Source organism: Lathyrus oleraceus, chromosome 6, assembly GCF_024323335.1.
Source record: "Lathyrus oleraceus cultivar Zhongwan6 chromosome 6, CAAS_Psat_ZW6_1.0, whole genome shotgun sequence".
Lineage (NCBI taxonomy): Eukaryota > Viridiplantae > Streptophyta > Magnoliopsida > Fabales > Fabaceae > Lathyrus > Lathyrus oleraceus.
In genome coordinates this window covers 470,445,480-470,460,273 of record NC_066584.1, presented here as the reverse complement: position 1 = coordinate 470,460,273, position 14,794 = coordinate 470,445,480, and positions in this window count along the sequence as shown.

The following is a 14,794-nucleotide window of genomic DNA, read 5'->3' as shown; positions in this document are numbered from 1 at the left end:
TACCCAGATGGATGTACCATGACCAAATTAGGTATAAGAGACAATGTTATGTTCCTAATTAACCAACTAGGTTGGGACACCTTTGCTATCAAAAGAAAATTTAGTTCCTATAGTAGGTTAACTTTAGAATTCCTAAGCTCCTTAGTGTACCTGCCAAACTATGGTATGGGATTTAACAAAGGCCTAATCACCTTTAGGTTGTTTGATAATGACTACCGCTACACCCATGGAGAAATGGCTGAATTCCTAGGATGCCCTAATTGTCCTAATACATTTACCATTAGCCAAAAAGACAGACTTGTAGACCATAAATTAGATCTCTTTTGGGGTAGCATCACAGGAAATGACCAACCCGGGCCAGACCTTATGCATTCAGAGAACATCCACAACCCTGCCATTTGTTACTTTCATGAGATCCTAGCTCACACCTTATTTGGAAAGGAACAGAACATAACATTTGTGTCCAAAGTCGAACTCTTTATAATGTGATGTGCATCACATGCCCGACCTGTTAACGTTGCTACATTCATGATAGCTAATTTGTACCGTATAGTACAAGAAGACTATGGACCAATCTTAGTGGGAGGCTTAGTGACCATGATAGAAAATGCCATCGGACTGAGACAACCACTTATCAGGATCATCCCTTTAGGTGGAATACGACCAATGAATATCGACTTTTACTTCAACACCGGGATCATTCGAAACCTAGGTCCAGATGTGTTCAAATTTCTAATTAACCGCGAAGTAGTACACCTGTTTACCCTGGCAGACCCTAAGACGAGTGTACATGATAGGAACAACTGGATATATGATTTGGATGGACCACCAGATGCACCACCTGTTGGTGTAAGCCCTAGAGGCCAATACTTTTGGTACTTGTATCGAATTATTTATTAATAATAAAAGGATTTTTCTTTATTATGTTTGTTTAATAAAGTCCCTAGAATAGATAGTCCGTTTAATGTATCAAGTGTGACTTAATCATGAGATCACATTAAACATAAGGACACTATTCTTAAAGTATCCGTAGTCGAGCTTTATTGTGAAGTGGGATAACATTAAAGGATTAAGACTATTATGTATATAGACTGATGATCACATCTCATGGATCATGGATGAGGAGTTATCAAGTCTTAAACATAGGTATGAATATTAAGAGTAATATTTATACTGGATTGACCCACTATCAGAATACTATATAGAATGTTATACAAAGTGTCATAAGTTATTCTCATGGTGATAATGGTGTATACCACCCTTCGACCTGAAACCACTATGGATCCTAGATGTAGAGTCGAGTGCCTTATTGCTGATCAAACGTTGCCCGTAATTGGATGACCATAAAGACAGTTGATGGATACTCCACGAAGCATGCTAAGGGACATGAGTGAACTATATGGAATTTGCCCATCCTGCGTAACAGGATAAATGTCTATGGACCCAATATTGAACTGGACAAGGATGACATGGTCTATGCCTTGTGTTCAATATAGACATAAGGGCAAAAGGGTAATTGTACACATAAATCTTATCACAGAAGGATTTGTCAGATCACATGACATTTTCGTGTCTTGGGTAGAAGTGATGTGTTGCTAGATACCGCTCACTGTTTATTATGTTAAATGCGTGATTTAATATAATTGCCAATGCCGCGAAAACCTATAGGGTCACACACAAAAGGACGGATTGATGAGAGATAGAGTAACTAAGGAATACCGTAATGTACGGTGCACTTAAGTGAATTGTAGAACATCGTAAGGTACGGTGTGCTTAAGTAGAATACGAAATATGGTAAGGTATCACGCGCTTAAGTGATATTGGCATATTATAAGATATGGGTCACATACACTTGAGTGGGCTTTTTAGATTGCAGCCTACACAAGTGGTTCTATAAATAGAACCCTTGTGTAGAAGCATTTGAGAAGTTGCAATTTCGTTTTCTCTCTCTCTCTCTCACTCAAAGCCTTCATTCGTAGCAGCTAGCACTGAGATTGAAGGAATCCATTCGTGTGGACTGAGTAGAGGCGTTGTCATCGTTCAACGTTTGTGATCGCTCCGTAGATCTGCATCAAAGGTTTCAATCGTCACAAGAGGTAACGATTCTATCACTGATCATGCCCATTTGTAAGGATCACTAAAGGAGAAAAATTTAAATTCCGCTGCGTTTTGGATCGCCCTTCTCCTTCACCATGTTCTCCTCCGGATATACCCGAAATCTATGATCACTATGACAATTATCTCTTTGACGTTGAATCACACGCCCTAGTTATACCTGCTGCACCTCTCACCGATCATGCTGATGCCATCGAAGTTGTTCAGACAGACGTCGCCAACCTGAGAGGTGAGATGAGCACCCTGTGCATGTAATTCCATGGCTTTATGGATGTAGTGATAGAGAACCTGAATCACATTTACCAGTACTTCTACTCGTTCGCTCCTCCTACCTGCAGTCGCCGTAATGGCTAATTTATTGGAGTATTACCGATTTACTGACTTTTATTTTATTTTCTTGTTTGGAATTTTATTGTTATTTATTTTTACACATTGGGAATTTATTTAATTACTTCATTTCTTTTTATTCTAGTAGACAAATTATATCATTTTTTCCCGTCTACTCCATTCTTTTATTCATCAATTTTGCGATTTAATTTCATTTAACTATATCATGTTTATTATTCCTACATATATATTATGTTGGTTCTCTTCTAACAAGTTATTAAACCATTATTCCATTCCGGTAAACTAAAATTCAATTGAAAATTATGGTCAAAGCAACTATAAAGGAACACACACGGAGAAGACCATACTGCATGTGACGCCTGCCACACACAACTGTGGCGCCCATGTGAGGGTTGTGGCGCCCGCCACAAGCCCCTAGTGGCGCCCGCCACAAACATTAAAAGTGGCGCCAGCCACTACACAAGCCTTCACGCTCACGTTGCTATAATATTGACACATAAAATCACTTAATGGTTTTGTCCCTTGCATGCTTGACAATGCCTTAAAGCCTTTTCAACCATTTTCAAAATTCTTTGACGAAGGCATTGAATACCGTAAATGCAATTTATTTCATCAATAAATTTCCAACCACCATCACCTCTATATAAATCACCAACTTAACCTCAACAAACCACACCTCTCATAAGGATAATTCTCCTCTCTTGCTATATTCTTACCACATTACACAAGAAGTGTGAAATTCATCATGGCACAGATAAGGGAATACGAAATAGTGTTCAGAAACAGCGAGCCATGCGAATTACAAGAAGAGACGTACACGTCTCTAAGCGCAAGAAAGATTGAATCAACAAGGTACGTCGATGAATCCTGTTTATTTGCCTTATGAATTTTAGACAGTGTTAACTATATGCTAGACACTTTAAATTAAAATTATTTTCTATCTCTTAAGGACCATGTCTATCCTCAATTAACACTAGAATTCATAAGCTCGTCAATTTTTAGTCCCAGACCCAACACAATCTGCTCCAGTGGGACTGTCCAGTTTCGTTTATTCAACGTCGAATATGCCCTTACATTTTCCCAACTAGCGGACCTGCTACATTTCTCCCATGGGGATGACGTAGTAAGTGAGGTCCCAGATACTGAGGGTTGGCAACGCGCCTTCCAACAATTTTGGAAGGCAATAACCGGTATAGTAACTCATAGTTTTGAGGGAAACAAAGCCACTTTAATTCACAACCCGGCTATTCGATATTTCCGCCAAATATTGGCGTCCACCATTTTTGGCCGAGCAAATTCTAACAAGGTGAGCGAAAAAGAACTCTTTTATTTGTTCTCCACATTTTTGCCACAAAAGATGAATACCGTCCCTTTTATGTTATTTCACATGCATGCCATTGTCAATGCAAAGCGAGGGCCGATTATTTTTGGAGGTTTAATAACCTCCATAGACAGAGTCCTAGGACTCGAAGAAAAATTCTCTAGGCTAACCCTGCTCCCGCATCATGCCATTGACATAGACATGGCAAGGAGCATGAAATTAATAAAATGAAGGCCAGACGGAAAACTCAATTTAATAATTGCAAATAATGTCTTACAAGATTTCATCCTCCCAAATCCAAATCGCACAGATATGTGTAGCCCGGATAATTATTGTTATACAAAATGATCTGGTGCCTAACCAAGTCCTTGTGCACATTCTTGAGAATGTAGCTGCTGGCAGGGACACCGATGAGGATCACATTCCAGAGCAAACTGCTCCCGCTACTGAACCACACACCACACACATGTCATTTGAAAATGTTGCAGGTACATCCTCCAGTCAAAGACCCAGAAGAAGAAATGTGGCACCAACCACTCTTGATGAGATCTATGTTGAACTGTTGTGGCGTAGCGAATTAGACGCTCAACACAACCTACAAATCCAAAACATTGACAATGCGTGTGAAATATCTCCAAAAGGAAATAACAAAAATAACAAAAGGAAATAACAATAACAATAATTTAAATCTACCTAGAAAGCGATAAATAAAAGCGGTAAAGCTACTGACCCACATACACGTGGAAGAAGGCGCCAGTAGCAGGATACCCAGGTTCTACCTTTCTTTCCTATCTTATGCCGTTGCATTGGGGACAATGCAAGATTTAAGTATGGGGGAGGAAGCTTTACCGCTTTTATTTATCGCTTTCTAGGTAGATTTAAATTATTGTTATTGTTATTTCCTTTTGTTATTTTTGTTATTATTATTTTTGTTAAAGTGTCAGTCAAGTTAAATATCAATGTGATAGCGAGTCTTTATGTGTGGTTTCCGTTATTTACTAATTCACCCATTTTCTTAAGCCATACAAAAAATTTCGCAAAAATCTAGACTTAGAGATACAGTGCATCTTTTGAAAATTCTAACCTATAAATAAATCTGAGGTTGAATTGTGGAGATTTGGAAAAACTTTATAAGATCGGTATCATTTTAACACCTTAAATCTCCCAAGTATAAGATCGATTTGAGTACTTGTCATGCCATAGCCTTAAATTTTATCCTTTAATATTTCCTTAACTAATTTATCTAGTAGTCAGCACTATCCTAAGCACACACTACGCAAGAAGTTGATGCAAATAAGTGTATGATTTCAGGCTTAAAAGAAGAAAGGATTATGAAATGTATGAAAAATGTTATTCCCTCTAAGTTAGGTGATCCTCACCCGGTCATTTAGCCCAACGGTATAACCATCTTTAACTGTTATTTGAGCCAAAGTGCGAGAAATAAATAAATAAATAATGATAAGATCATAGTCACTAACAGATTATCTTGCTATGAATGTGAAAGGATAACGGGCTTAATGTGATTGCGCCAAAATGAAAAAGGATAAAAAGAAGGTTTAGTAAGATAGGCTTAGGCATGATAACATGTTTCAGATTGGTTTGTATAGGAGGGAGACTTATCGTTGCAATATTGCGACTATGTGTTCCAACGATACCCTTAGTGTGGAAGTGAGTACCTGTTAATACAATTTTGAACCAAAGTAAAGTTTATAGACTAGAATGAGTATCTGAATGCAACTGTGTCTTCTACGAGTCTTGATAATGTATGCTGCAAATATTTTACAAAAAAAAATTCATATACGTGTCATTTGCTTGAGGACAAGCAAAGGTTTAAGTATGGGGGAGTTTGATAACGCGAAAATGTATCGTATTTTTCACTCCATATGCATTGCATTTTACTTTATTAACACTTATTATTACGCAGTATTTTATGTTTATTGCAGGTATTTACTGAATAAAAGGTTTACAACAAGGAAAGTGGAAAATAGCAAAAAGGAAAGAAAAAGAGAAGAAAATGGATGAAAATAGAGGTAAAAAACTTGATCGTGACTTAGTAAGTCTATGGGAATCATGACTGCAAGTGCATAGTCCTATCGCGTAGTTTTAAATATTATCGAACCCACAAGGACTAATAATCGAACATATCGTTATCTAATGTTACTATGTAAATCTAAGGCTGATGATCGTTCTAAGATTGGAAGGATGAAGAGAAATAGCTATAACGTAAATAGAATATTAATAAAGATATGAGATAGAAGGGATATCGGTATGTAACGTATCGGCCTTAGGGGATCCGATAGATAGTTGGTGTAATCTTATTGGTCCAAATATTCATCAGTAGAAATTATTTATAGAAAGGACTTAGTCTCACACTCTCTTTTTTATTGACTCTGACGATACTCCTAAACCAGAATGTTTGGCTCTCGCGGTCTCATTTTGAATTTAAAAGTAATTTTTGAATATGAATAAAGTCTAATTAATCCTAAAGCGCTCTCGCTGTGTTTAGGATTAATGCTTAGTTTCAGCTATCTGGTTAAAATCTCAAACTCTCGTTCTTGTTGACCGTAACCTTAGTTTGTTTTGTACTCTCGTATGAAAAACAGTTTGATTAAAATAAGAAACAAAAAACCGGAAAAATAAGTTTTATAAAAACTAACACCAATTTTCTATGAATCTCATCGTTTCGACGGTCTTTACATACCGATACCTAAGGGTTTAGCCGGACATGGATCCGGTAGCAGACATGGTATTTAGAAAATCAAACATGCAATAAGGCATAAATAAATAGAATAGTAATCAAAATAAAACCTGAATTACGAATTGAGAACTGGAACTGAATCTTGATTCTTCAATTAAAATAATGTCGGCAGACTTTGGCAATAAATAACCGTTACAATTGAATTCAAATGCGTAAACTAAATTGCAATAGTCCCCGATGTGGAGAAACTATTACTGTTACAAAGTAGGAAAAACTGTCTAGGAAACTAAAAGAAAATAACTATGACTAAAAAAATAAATTGTAGATTGAAAACTGGAAGAAGAGAGAGAGTTGGCGTGTAGAAACTGCCCTCCTTATATATTTTCCACATCCCTAATTTTTAGCCGAAGGTGAGTGGAGTTGTGGCTAGAATCATAGAGAAAAAGTAAGGAAGACTAGGTTGTGGCGGTTGCCACAACCCTGGTCCTTTACTCCGTGGCGAGCGTCACAATTGTAGGGATGAGCACCACATTTTTTCATGCATGGTGGTGGGCGCCACCACCTCCTTTGGTCCATGTGGCATGTGCCACACCTCTAGGTGATGGGCGCCACAAACCCATTCGGTGTGGTGGCCCATTACCTCTATTTTTCTCCATTTTCTTCTCTTTTTCTTTCCTTTTTTTTGTTTTCCACTTTCCTTGCTGTAAACCTTTTATTTGGTAAATACCTGCAATAAACATAAAATACTGCGTAATAATAAGTGTTAATCAAGTAAAAAGCAATGCATATGGAGTCAAAAATACGATACATTTTTGCATTGTCACAATCCAATAGACAATAATGTCATATAGAAACCCAAATTTCCCTTGGACTTTAGAATCAAGTAATATCAATACACAAATAGCAAATTGAAGAGCAAGGCATCAAATAAAGATAGTCACATCCAAGCTTAGCAACTCCATGATCTTCTTCAAGTTTTCCCATGTAACAGATGACTTCAAAAGATGGCATAAGTCACAGGTTCAAAATAACAGCTTCACAATGATCATGTTGCAGATGAACTCAAATAGATCTTCAATGATGTATCAAATGAAGTTTCAATTCACAAGCACTTGGTTACATGAAATTTGGCATTGGCCAAGTCCTTTGTATAGGGAGTGTTGCCTAAATTCTAAGCCCAATTGTCTCAGACCAAACCAACAGTCCACACAAGATATTTTTTAGGGTTTTTGTTCTTAATATGTACATTAATGGTAAAAGACCACACAAACAATCACAATATACACAATCACAATATATCACAAAAGATGGTCCAAGTGAACAAAGTGAAAATGACATTAACATAAACAACTTGAATGGTATGAATAATGGCAAATGAATAGAAGCTTAAAAAATAAAGTGCATTAAAAGTAAATGACTTGAAATTAAATGTTAGTTGTTAATGAGTTAGAAGTTAGTATTTCTTTTGCTTTGATTTTGTTTTGTTTAAGTTATTCTTTGGAGAACACTCAACCCACTTATCACAAGCATGGATCCTTGAACCAAGACATCTTCCAAAGGAAGGAAAAAAGACCAAGTTACCACATAATACCATTAAAGAGGGGAGACTTACAATCTCACTAACTAGAATGCTATGCCTTTTGTGTCAAAACTTAGTATTATGTTAAGCAATCGTAATTGGACTTATGTAGAAGTCACAACTATTTGAGGCCGGGCAATATAATTTTGGTGTTAATGCATGTTAGAGACATAGTATGATGAACTATGCTCATGAAATATACCACACACAAAAAGAATATGCAAAGTGGGGGACCTAATCTCATCCATACTTATGTTGATTTTGCAATTAACTAGCCTTAGGATATAGAGCTATTATAGGTTCATGACATGAATGCATAAAGAAGGGGAATGATATGAAGAGGGAGGGGGAATGGATCAAATACAAATTGGACAAGGGAGGACTTTTACCAAGTTAAGATCATTCATTCATTTTGGGAGATGGAATGTCCATTCCATCAATCCCCTAAATCCAATGATCTTAACCTAGCAAAGTCAAATCAACCTTGACCAAGGCCCAACAACACAAGTCAAACTCACAAATTCAATTAAAATGACTCTACACAACTAATTTGGCATTTAATCAATTAAAAATAATAAAAATAATGCATTAAATTAAATATGGTTGGTCAAATTCCTAAAACCTCATCAAAACAACAAAGAAATGGCCAGAGATTTAGCATAGGTCAAACAAGGTCAAAGGACCTTGGAGAAAAAATTTCAGAATTTTTGGAAACTTAAAAGTATTTTTAAACAATTAAAAATATTCAAAAAATCAATTAAATCGTGAAAAATATTAATAATGGTCCAAAAATGATTTTAATTCAAAAAGTGAAAAAGGATTTTATTTGAAATTTTTTGGTGAAACTCTCATATTTTTTGGATCAATATTAAAATTAATATGAATTAATGAAAATAAAAGGAATAAAAAAGAAAATTCAGATAATCAAAAAAACGTGGACCACTTGATCTCCCTCATTAATTGAGGTGCCAGATCAAGTGGTGGAGAGCGTGCGTTCCATGATGCGCGCTAGTCAGCGTTCCACACGGTTGGGAATCACAAGCAATGTTCTAGATTAAAACAATTTGACCTCATCCAATGGCTCAGAACACTTCCAACGCATCGCCGGAGCCAAAGGTCGGTCATCTTCTCCGACGACCCTGGTCGGACTGGTACTTTCTTCACCATAACATAAATGAAAAAGGAGGACATGATCTTAAAATAAAAATGGCGTAGATCACGAATATCACCTCAATTTAACCTAACTCCAAATATATATAGAGAGATACGTGGAGTTAAATTTAGAGGTGTATGAACTGAGTTGCTTCGATTTGACCTCAAAACAACTCAATTTTCTTGCCTACATTGGTAGGACTTCATACAACCAAGGATCCAAGAGAATTGATGAGATTTGAGAGAGAATCGAAGAGAAGAAAAATCTGAAAAATACCTTCAATGATGTGCAGAAATGGATGTCTCTTGCTTCATTTCGTGCTTGATATTGCTTATGGAGTTTGTGGAAGTGGATTAAGAATAATGCAAGGCTTTGGATCCTGTATTTTTTGAATCTCTAAACAGTGAGATTCAAACTCAAATTTCAATTGAAATTTATCAGGTTTTCCTTTGAATTGTGAGGGTTTCAATGGTTGGAGGCAAAGCTTGCGCACAAGGTCCTTCAAATTGAAGCATTGGACCTCTATTTATAGAAAATGGTGAGTGTTATTTGCACACTTGAAAATACTTCCAAAATTGGCAATGTGAGGCACACGCTTGCCATGGCATGTACAGGTCCATGAAGCAACTCTACTAGGTCCAAGATCAACTGAAATGAGGTATGAATGAAGATTGCATTGCAAGGCAAAGATATTTGAATGTTTGAAGTATGATTCTTGCCAACTGATACAACCCTGTTCAAGCTATGCGCAGACCCCTCAAACTTTGTCTAAAATTAGTGAATTTGGACTCTTTGGAAAGGTTAGATCAAGAGGAATAACTCTTATGTTGAACACTTTTCCATTTGGAACTTGTATCATGGTGAATATTGAGGTGAAAGTTTATAAATTTCAACATGTCAAAATATTTTCTAAGTGTCAAGCCATATGTTCAATTATTCCACCTTGGCTAACTTTTCATGTGAGCTCCAAATGAGAAAGGTGTCTTCATCAAAGTTGTAGCTATTTAAAAAACCTTCAAAATTTTCATAAATTTGACATCATTTGGATTTGGTATGAATGGGTTATGCATTTTTGAAGTTGAAGAAAATCACTTGTTCAATGGTATTAGTCCAAAATGACCTATAATGTATCCTCATATCACATGCTTATAAAAGTTGAATTAGCTATCACTCTAAACATAAAAGTTGAAATGGACACCTTTAATTTGATTGTTAAACTTGGAAATCTTTCATCTCATAAAAATTGAGCAAGTTATGGCCTTGGGAAGTTGACTTTCAAATTAGGGTTTAGACAAAATGACCTATAATGTTTCAACATAGAAAATGACTTTCTAAGCAAAAATAGATCTAGACTTCAACATTAAAGTTGTTTGGAATGTCATTTATAGTAACTTTTCTCTTGGGATCATTTTCATATGATGAAAATTATAGGAGATAGGGTCTAGAGGGACCCAGTTTTGATCAGATGAATTCATCTGGCCAACCACCATCAACCAACATGCTAACTTGCAATTCTCTTAACTTTTTTGGCTCATGGTAGATCATATATGCATAAGATGATGAAATTTTAAGTGAACCTTGATATATTTGATCAATTGGTGAGGAAGCTTGTTGAAGAAGTTACTCAAGATACCTAGAGGAACTAGGGTTTCCAATGCAAACCAACTCCGAAGTCTTGAAGAATTCTTGATCAAAATAACATGTAGAGATCATGGGGATTCATATATGATGCTTAGAGCCATTGTGGATCATTTCTTGGTTGTGCTCTTAGCAATGAGGGTCTTAAACCCTAGATGTGATCTTGATAGATCAAAGGTGATCATGCCCTACCTAAAAGAGTTAGACAAATGCAAAGACATATTTTTGGTATTTTAGTTAGTAAATGATAAAATACAAAGTATGATACAATCACATGGTGCTTGGTGATCTCTCCCAAAACAAACCCAATGAAAGAGGGGTAAGGAGGATGCCAAGGTATGATCCCAATACTGATGCATATGATGAGATAACATGAGGGATCTTAGGGTCAAAATTAGGGTCTTACAGAATCCTTGGAGTTTTAGTACAAAAATAGAAAGAGAACTAAAACTCGATTTCAATTGAAACCTTCAAGGTATTCTATCAATGGAGGTTTGGGATTGATGATCAAAGCTTGGGCAAGGTTCCTCCTCAATTATGAGGCCAATGAGTTCATTATATAGGCAAGGAAAAGTGATATTCACACCATTTGAAATTGAATCCAAAAATAGCAACTCATGTGCATGATTGCATGAGCATGCATTAAGGCCCAAATGATGATTGCAAAAGGTCAAAATTCGTGCACATTGGATGTTGAGATCACTTCATGAATCCATGCAAATGTGTGTGAAAATTGAGTTCAAAAGATACCAAATAGGGTCATGCAAAGGAACAATGCGCAAGTCCCTCAATTTTGATACAAATTCCATGATCTTTGACTCTTTAGAAAGCTAGCATGAAGGGGAACAAATTTTCTGTTGAAACATTTTCCATCTGGAGCTTGGATCATGATGAATTTTGGTGTGGAAGTTGGAGGAATCAAACATAGTTGAAAATTTTCAAAGTTAAAAGTCAAATGACCCCTTTTTCCACCTTGAATAACTTTTGCTATGATCTTCAAATGACTTTGGTTCCTTCTTAAAAGTTGTATCTCTTTCAACCTTATTAAATTTGGTCACAAATTTGAAACATTTTGAATCTTTCATGAGGGAGTTATGGATTTTAGAAGTTGAGGAAAATTGCTTCTTCAATGGTGATGGCCCAAAATGACCTATAATTTCCTCTTAGTACATGCCCTTGCAAGTAGAATTTGACCTTTCTAAAAGAATAAAAGTTCTATAAGACATCTTGAAATTGATAATGAAACTTGGATGATCTTCATATCACAAAAATTAAGCAAGTTATAGTTCTTGGAAGTTGACCTTCTATCTAGGGCACACACAAAATGACCTATAATCTTTGACTATAAAAAATGACTTTACAAGAAAAATTGGCTCTTGATGCCAACATTAAAGTTGTTTTTAATTTCATAAAGAGTAACTTTTATCTTGGAAAAATTTTCATATGACAATAATTGTAGGAGATAGGGTCTAGGGAACCCTATATTTGACTAGTTGACTTCTCTGGTCAACCTCCTTGAATCAACTTGCAAACTTGAAGCTCTTTTGCTCTTTGGGGCTCATAGAGGATAATATATGCATAATATTAAGTACAATGGAGTATCTATTGATGACATTTTATCAAATGTTGAAGAAACTTGTTGAGGAAGGAACACAAGATACTCAGATGAATTTGGCCCACAAGAAAGTGTTGTTTGGTACAAGGAATAATATATCACTATAGGGTAAAAAGAACTTGAAATTAAAGAAGAATGGTATATTGGATCCATGAAGCACTATGAACCAAAGAGTAAACTTGCGTCTTAGCCAAAAAATAAGGAATAAAGTGTTTGTGTACGAGACAAATAACTCTTAGTTCACAACGTGGACTGCCACTATATCGTCTTAAAAGGATGTGCATGGAATCCAGGGAAAAATGTATTTGATCTAAAAAAGATGGTATTGATTGATGAATGAAGAAATGAGTTAGGGATAAATAAGGTATGAATACATAAGATATCTCACGGAGAATTTGAATTCTCGTGCCTACGTATTCTCACTATGCAATAAGAAAGTCAGAGCTTTCGTAGTTCAGTCCACTACAATTGAAGACAACAAGAGACTCAGGAGGCAAGAAGTATGATATATTATAATGGAATATGAAGACTTAGCATATGATTCTCATCACAACTTTCAAGTTGTTGAAGAAGAATGCTTGTTGCTTCTTGTGATGATGAAGACCTTATCAATCATTCGATTCGAATTTCATTAAAGTCTATGAACAAAGGCGAATACGTTGAGAAACATGGCCATTCGTCCCGTACCCAAGGATACCCTAGACAAGGATAGGATTTCTCAACTTTCATCATTCTTTGTTACTTAAGGCCCGTGTCACACAATTTGATTCATGATTGATAATTTGCTGATAGAGTCTTATGCTTGTTGCACTGCTGCTTTGTGAAGGGAGACTTGGCAATCATTCGATTCAAATTGCACTAAAGTCTATGAACAAAGGAGAATACCTTGAGCAACTGGGTCATTCGTCCCGTACCCAAGGAATGACCAATTTGCTAGTTAAAACCTAGGGGTAAAAATGTCAATTATCATGGAATGACCAATTAGAAAATTAGTTCTAAAATTAAAATCTATTTAAAACCAATTATCTTAATTATATCTAATTCCAACTAAAATTTCTAATTAGTTCTAGAATTCTAAACTTTAACCTAATTAAATTCTAAAAAATTCTATTTAACTATTAATTTCTAATCTAAAATTAATCTACCTAATTAACTTCTAAATTCAAATCAATTCTAGAATTCTAAATCTAAAAAAAAAATCTAATTAATTCTAAATCCAAACAACACTAAATTTCCAGTTAATATAAATCCTAATTAAACTATAGTAAGATTAATTAACTAAAAGAAAAAGAGATTAACTAAAATTACACAGTGCAATGGACCTTAAATGAAATGGGAGATGTAAGGCCATTCAGGGATGCAGTAAGGAATATGGGCACAAAGGCCCAACTCCATGGGCCTATGATTGATTCACATGTGGCCAAGAGGTGTACGAGGCAAAACCAGTGGGCTTTCAGACATAGGACCAAGGAAAACTAGTTTGAATGAGAGTGGGGTGTATGTAGATGGATTATGGTGTATGCAGTGAGTGATGTGAGTGGGGTTTGACCCAAACTTGCAGTCCAAACATCCGTGAAGAAAAATTCCAAAAGATTCAAACAGATCAACTCTCATGCTTAAACACTCTTTACATAAACCCTTTTTCAAGGTAAAATCAACAATAACTCATCAAACTCATTTTTATGCCTTAGGGCATCACACCGAAAACCCTTTTCTCAAAGGTAAAATCAACCAACCCAACAACATTTTCTACTTCGAACTACGGAGCTTTGATTCTCTGTCACCCGATAAATGATAGTAGGCACAAGAGTCCCAATCCTTGACGAGCACAATAATAAAAAAAACCCAAATCTCATTCTTTCACACTCTTTTGAAAATAAAGTAAATTTATAGTTAAATACCCGCGCACGTAGACAACTTAAATAGTTTCCATGGAATACCATGGATATGAGAGGTGCTAATACCTTCCCCTTACATAATCAACTTGAGAACTAAATCTTGGTTGCGAGACCAAATTCTTTATCCTTTTTTTTCTTCGAGGGTTTTATCGACTATTTTCCCCCTCCTCTCTTTTTACGAGGAAATTAAATAAAATTTGATGGCGATTCTTCTGTTTTGCTTTTTCTCTTTGAGAAAGAATTTATTTTAGTCAATCGATTTCTTCACGTTTGCGAGAACTATCAGGGGATTGCCAAAGCTCGAGATTGAAAAAAGGGTTTTGGTTGGGGTCAAACATGTTTCCAATTCGTGTGGGTTCAGAATGCTTGGAGTCAAAGTTTGAAAGAAAGCTCCAACGAAGAAAATAATGGTTTCTGAATCAAACAACA